Genomic DNA, 6,000 nt, shown 5'->3' on the forward strand with positions numbered 1-6,000 from the left:
TATAGAGTTAGATAAATGTCAATAAAAGTTAAGTAGGCATAATAAAATATGTGTCTATGATATATCATTTATTTAAAAAGGACATATTAGTATTCGTGGGGTTCTTTCAAAAAACGTTAGGGGTGCGATTAAAACTGTTATGAAAACTCGGCTCGCAAATACGTAAAAGTTGAGAAACGCTGCCCTACAACCCCTACAAAGAGAAAGGGCCAGTTGCAGTGGCGAGATGGATCCAAAGCTGACACATTGGTTGAATTGGTAAATTCAGAGCAGAGCTTTTAAAAGTGAGTAGTCTGGATTTTTGCACCATATGTTTAAGTTACTACTTACTACTGTCACAGAAACATTTTCAAAGGTCTGCTGAAGCTTACAAACGTGTAGGGTATAACAGTTAAAAACCTTAAAGAGAATAATAAATGGACTGTAAACAAAATGTTCTGATCCACCAAAAAAAAGGTTTACTGAACAATGCACAAGATGGAAAAAGGAGGTACCAGATTTAAAAAAAGAAAGTGAAATCCAGATCCTCAATAGGCCCTGACTAGTACCGTGTTAATATATTGGATACTGTGTGCCTAGTGAAGTAGCTTAAAACATACCCCAGTAACACATGCACTCAACCCTCTGCTGAAGAAGGCTCGTTGCACCGTTAAGAAAAACTCAGCGATAGAAAATTACCGTTAAAAAGAAAAAACCTTTTAAATCAGAAAGGTGGGCCTCTTGGAACCCTATTAAGCTCGGTCATTCCTTTCATTACTAGTTTAATAGGTTCGAGAGTACAAATATGAGTACTCGCGCAAAGTGTGCCTTTTACCTCGAACACTTAAGGCTCCAAGACGGCAGAAATCCCTGGCTTCCAGCGTCCTTTTAAATGCTATGGAAAGTGAACTGGTTAAATAAATGAAATTCATACTTGAACGCTTTGACTTGAGCACCGATGCAAAATGAATACTTTATACGTCCGTCTTGCAAAGATCCCTGACCTTTGTGAAAAAAGCGGATAAAGAAACCGGTACCACCGAAAAATGCATGTAGATACATACTTTTTAAAATCAGACAATGTAATCTCAGAACTCCTATGTATTAAGATATAATCTCCTATACACAGGTACTGTCGTGGCTAAAAATTCATCATCAGAAGGCTTTTTACCTAAAAATAAAGGCTATTAGGACTCGAGATAGACAGACAGAGTTTTAAGGCTTTATTGCAATAAATCAACCACGGACTCAACCCAATTGGCGAATGAGACTGAGCCCCGATCATTACAGCCATTGAAGTTTTTATAACAATTTCTTATCATTTTGGCTCATTCAATTAGCTCATTCTGCACCTGGTTTTACTGTCCATTATTACTCTTGGTGTCTGTTCGGCTTATTTTGATTGGTCTAAGACTGGGTGGAGGACTTCCTCTCATCATCTTTGGGCTTTTCTATGTAATTTCCTATCTTTTCTGACCTCGCTCTAATGAGTTCTTTTGCCCATCTTCTCTGACTCCCTTTTACTCCTGTCTGGCCGGACCTTGAGTTTCCATGGGAACCCTTATTATCTCCTTACTTTTCCTATCACTGGCCCCCTTATGGAATTTATTATCTTTCTATGTTGTTCCCATTTTCTCTAACTGGCCAAGGCTTCAATTCCATATATGGGTTTCCTCTCATCGTTTTCTCTCTTAAGCCTTCCATACTTTTTACAATAGTGACCTGAAGCTTAAGCTTTAATTAAAAAGAAGTATAGTATGTGCTTTCATTTGATCATTGCTTGGCATGCTTGATTTGTCTTAATTTCTACACTAAAGTTAATTGCTAATATATTCTTATAATATTTTTGCTAATGCCTGCATTTACTAAGATTTTCTCTTCATGCATTAGGTCAGCGTGACCCTGCTTATAGCAAAAGCCTTTTGTTGCCTTTCTGCTGATTCAGCAACCCAGCTGCTTTCAGAGGACTCTTCTCTATGTTATCGTTTCCTAGCCTTGAATCACAGGTGTTCTCAAACTCTTATCCTGTCCAAAACTAGTCTCGGTGTATCAATTAGTTGTTCTTTTCTTACTTTGGAAATTTTAATGTAAGCCTAAAAAATAATGCAATATAACTGATTTTTTAGTTAACTATTTGCTTAACATTCTAATTTATGCTTAATCTAATGTTTTAGAAGCTTTTAATTACTTTTTATGGCTCTATATGTTAATTTGCTATTCTCTTATGCTAATAAAAAATTTTCCTTCTACAGTACATATTTATAATATTCATTTACCCCATTATTCAACAATATACTTGACACGTCTAAAATCATCTGGACTTTGGGGCTACTAGTTTCAATTAAAATAATTACATTTCATTTATTCGAAATGAATGAAAACACAGTTGCCTTATGTCTATTAAGCATTCGCTTCGATATATGCTCCTGGATCCTGTTCACTCTTGGAGGCTTTCTCCAACCGGTTATCCACATGAGAGTTTATAAAGTAAAAATGTTTCATTACCTCAGACTTTTAAAAACAGGCGGATCCGTACAGAAAACAACCGGTTACAGCGGGATTCCGATTCGAAAGAGTACGCATTTCACAAACGGGGCCCTTCTGCACTTAGTTCACAATACTGACCTCTTAACTATGCCAGAGCTAATACACAGCCTGTCTGCGCTTTTAAACCCTGCCTCTAGTTAAACAGCACACCTCACTATAGGCTCCTGGCTCTAAGAGCAGAAGCGTATGAGCTATGAATGAATTTTCAGAGACAAGAAATTTAAATGTAATAAAGGAAAAGTTGTCTTGGAGACAGGATGACTGCATCATACCTAGATTACCTTTATAAAATCAGTGTAAAAGCTGATCAAAAAAGAATAAAAGAAAGATCTTGACTTATGGCTGATACCTCAAGCAACGCAAAAATGGGTCACCTGGAAAAAACAAAACATCTAGCCATACCATGTTGTGCGGTGTTCACACTTTATTTTGATTTTGTTTTATGGCTCTGTGTATTTGACCTATAATCTTCTCTTGCCTGTTATGGAGCTCTGTCTAATTACCTGAAGTTACAGGAATTGGGAAATGATTAAGTATTTTGGTAAGAATATGTTTTAAGGTCTACATAAGTAAGAGTATAAAAGGGGAAAAGTGTCACCCTAGGACCCTCCCATGACAAAACAAAAATCATAGCTAAGGTAGAAACCTGCTTTCTTATAAATCTCTGTTTAAATGCACAAGTGTATTTACAGAGTTTTCCTTTGTCAAAAGGCTCCTAGGTTATAGAAATGAGCTAAGCAAAAAAATTAAACATCATCACTGGCCACAGCAAATCCAAAAACACACATGGAATCTTGAGCAGTGTGGTGTTACTTTTAAAAATAACTTCATTATATTATCCTTACAAAAAGAGTAACCAAACATACATGATAACAGGGCTTTTACAGGCAGGAGTGTTAAAAGAGACACAAAGCGTCTCTGCTCCATGTCTTGAAAGGTAATAAATCAAAGTGGGAGGTTAGTATATGACCTACGAGCGGTGAACGAGGGAGTACAGGACTGGCCAGCAGAGATCCCTAACCCCCAAACATTCCTGAGAGTACCAGCAGGCGAGCTTGCAGGGCCACACCCAGCGGGTGATGGGTGCTCGAAACGGACGGCGAGCTCTCTGCACGCGGGGGGCTCAGACCTTGTCAGCGTTGAGAGTCTCAGTGCGTAGAGAGATTGAGAGAGAGAGCAGGGCATGCTTGCAGGGGTCTGCTAAAAGCGGAGCTGCTTGTCTTTCTGTGAGATGGAAGATTCAGCTGTTGGATGCTTTTCAGGGAGATGGGGAAGGCGGCTTGACTTAGATAAAATAATGGTGGTTTACAAGTGATAAAGCAAAGGTTAGATAGATATTTTAAATAATAGATAACAGGGGTTCTTACCCAAAGCAGTATAGGCAGGAGCGGCTATAAGGTAGCTCGGCCCGGCTGGAACACTGGGACCTCGGTCATAGATTCCATTTCCTGCTCAGAGTCTTTAGAACTGAAGAAAATGCTTCGCTTTTTTATACAGCACTTTCAGAAGTGGCTGGGAAATGTGGGGAGGCCAGCCATCAGGTGCTGCCTGACTCGGGGGCCGAAACGGGGTGCGATCGCGCTCGGCTGGCTCAGCCCATGTCTGCGCTCTGAGAATTTGTCAGCTTGCTGCAGCAATATGCACAGCGAGAGAAAGAAATCAGGCACACCGAGACCTGCTTTTTATCAAAAAGCCCTTGACAGTTTGCTTAACCAATCAGGTGCAGGGGCGGGTTCAAGGAGGGGTCTGGGCGGGGACAGGGTGTCCTTCACCAATCCCCCCAGGGGTCGGGGCCTCCCTTCACATCCACCAATCACGTGGAGGGGGCGGGGTCAGGTCACGTGGAGGGGTGGGGCCAAAGATGCAGAACTTCCGGTCTTGCGTCATAAAGGGGAGGGGCTTAAGGTCATTAATCATTGTGATTGACAGTTTGACAGTATGTGCCTGGCTAATACTACTGTTGTATTTCCAGTATCCTATGTGTTCCATCCTTTGGCTTCAGAGTGTCTCCTAAATCTGATCAGAAAACACAATCTATAGACTTTGTAAGAAAGAGAGACAAACAGAGAATAGGTTTAGGGATCCAGTCTGCATATTCTAACCACGACTGCTTCAATTGTTTGAAAATGGCAGAGTGGTGTCTTGTACGAAGTCCAAAACACAACTGACTAGCGAGAGGAGATGGTTGGCTTTTATAGGCGGTGGGCAGGAAGAGGCGAGTCCAGGAGGGAGTTGGCGGAAGTGAGGTCAGCAGGAAAGCGTGGTCAGGAGCTGGAAGAGATTTAGCTGGTGATCTGTAATGGAGGGAGAGAGACATTAGTGCACTTCATCGACCCCCGACTCCGCGTCTCTTTTAAACTCTTAGACGACCTTCCAAGCTTACACAGTTTTTGTTCATATACTACTGTAATTTATTAGAATTCAGGCCGTACTATTCTTTTAAATCATTGCGAGCTGTTGTTTGCCCCGGTGTGCTGGACGTCACTGAAGCACAGCTGGGTCAGTAGATCATTGCCTTATTTAACGCTGCATTTGTTTTAAACTTAAACATTTCACCTATGCCTTGCATAATGAGCGGCATCTTGAGCATTTGTTTGGTGATGTATTAATTATGCATCGGTGTGGAATTAAAATTTACTTGCTCAAGCATTTTTAAAAATTCACATCTATATATATATATATATATATATATAAATCCAACATCTGTCTGTCTGTCTGCTTTTCACAGATTTAGATCGAGTTTGTTTCTATAATTTGCTTGAACATTCCGGCTGATTTTTATTTTTGATATCATCTAGAGATTGTTAAGGAGTAACGTTTGACGTTTTTGAGAGAGAGATCACAGCTGCGTGTGTTTCAGAGGGTAGTTGTTGACTGGCCACGTGCTTTTCCCTCCACGTGAAGGACGCTCTCCCATCACAGCTGAACTCGATCAGACACAGAGCCAGCACTTGATGTTGGAGCGTACCTGCCTTCCACTTGGCCAGGATTACATTGGTTTGTAATTGTTTTTCACTGGTTTTTAAAATTTGTCCTGCTTCACTACTATGTGGGCAGAGCCGCAGGAGACAGCTGGTATAATACTATTATTACCTGCAGACATCATGTCTAAAATTTAGATTTGATCCCCTGTTACAGTTTGGGATGTCACCCACTTTTGAGATCTGTTTGTAATGACCAGCTCATCAGCTGACACACAACGATGCACATACTTCTCATATAAACTGGCAGAGACATAATGACACACAGAGGACATCTCCCACCTCTGACCCTGAACAAGATCCATTCATTTATTTTTTAGTTAACATTAAATACTCTTCTTTTACCTCTAAATAGATTTGATCCCACTCCATTCCCAAATAGCTGAGATAAAAGTACTTTCCAGACCTAAGCTGCCTTTTTTCTGGGTCAGTTACAAGACAAGAGCTTTCCACGAACAGAAGACCCCATTGTCCCTCTGTGACAGTGGCCTCC

Source organism: Polypterus senegalus, chromosome 3 (genome assembly GCF_016835505.1).
Source record: "Polypterus senegalus isolate Bchr_013 chromosome 3, ASM1683550v1, whole genome shotgun sequence".
NCBI lineage: Eukaryota > Metazoa > Chordata > Cladistia > Polypteriformes > Polypteridae > Polypterus > Polypterus senegalus.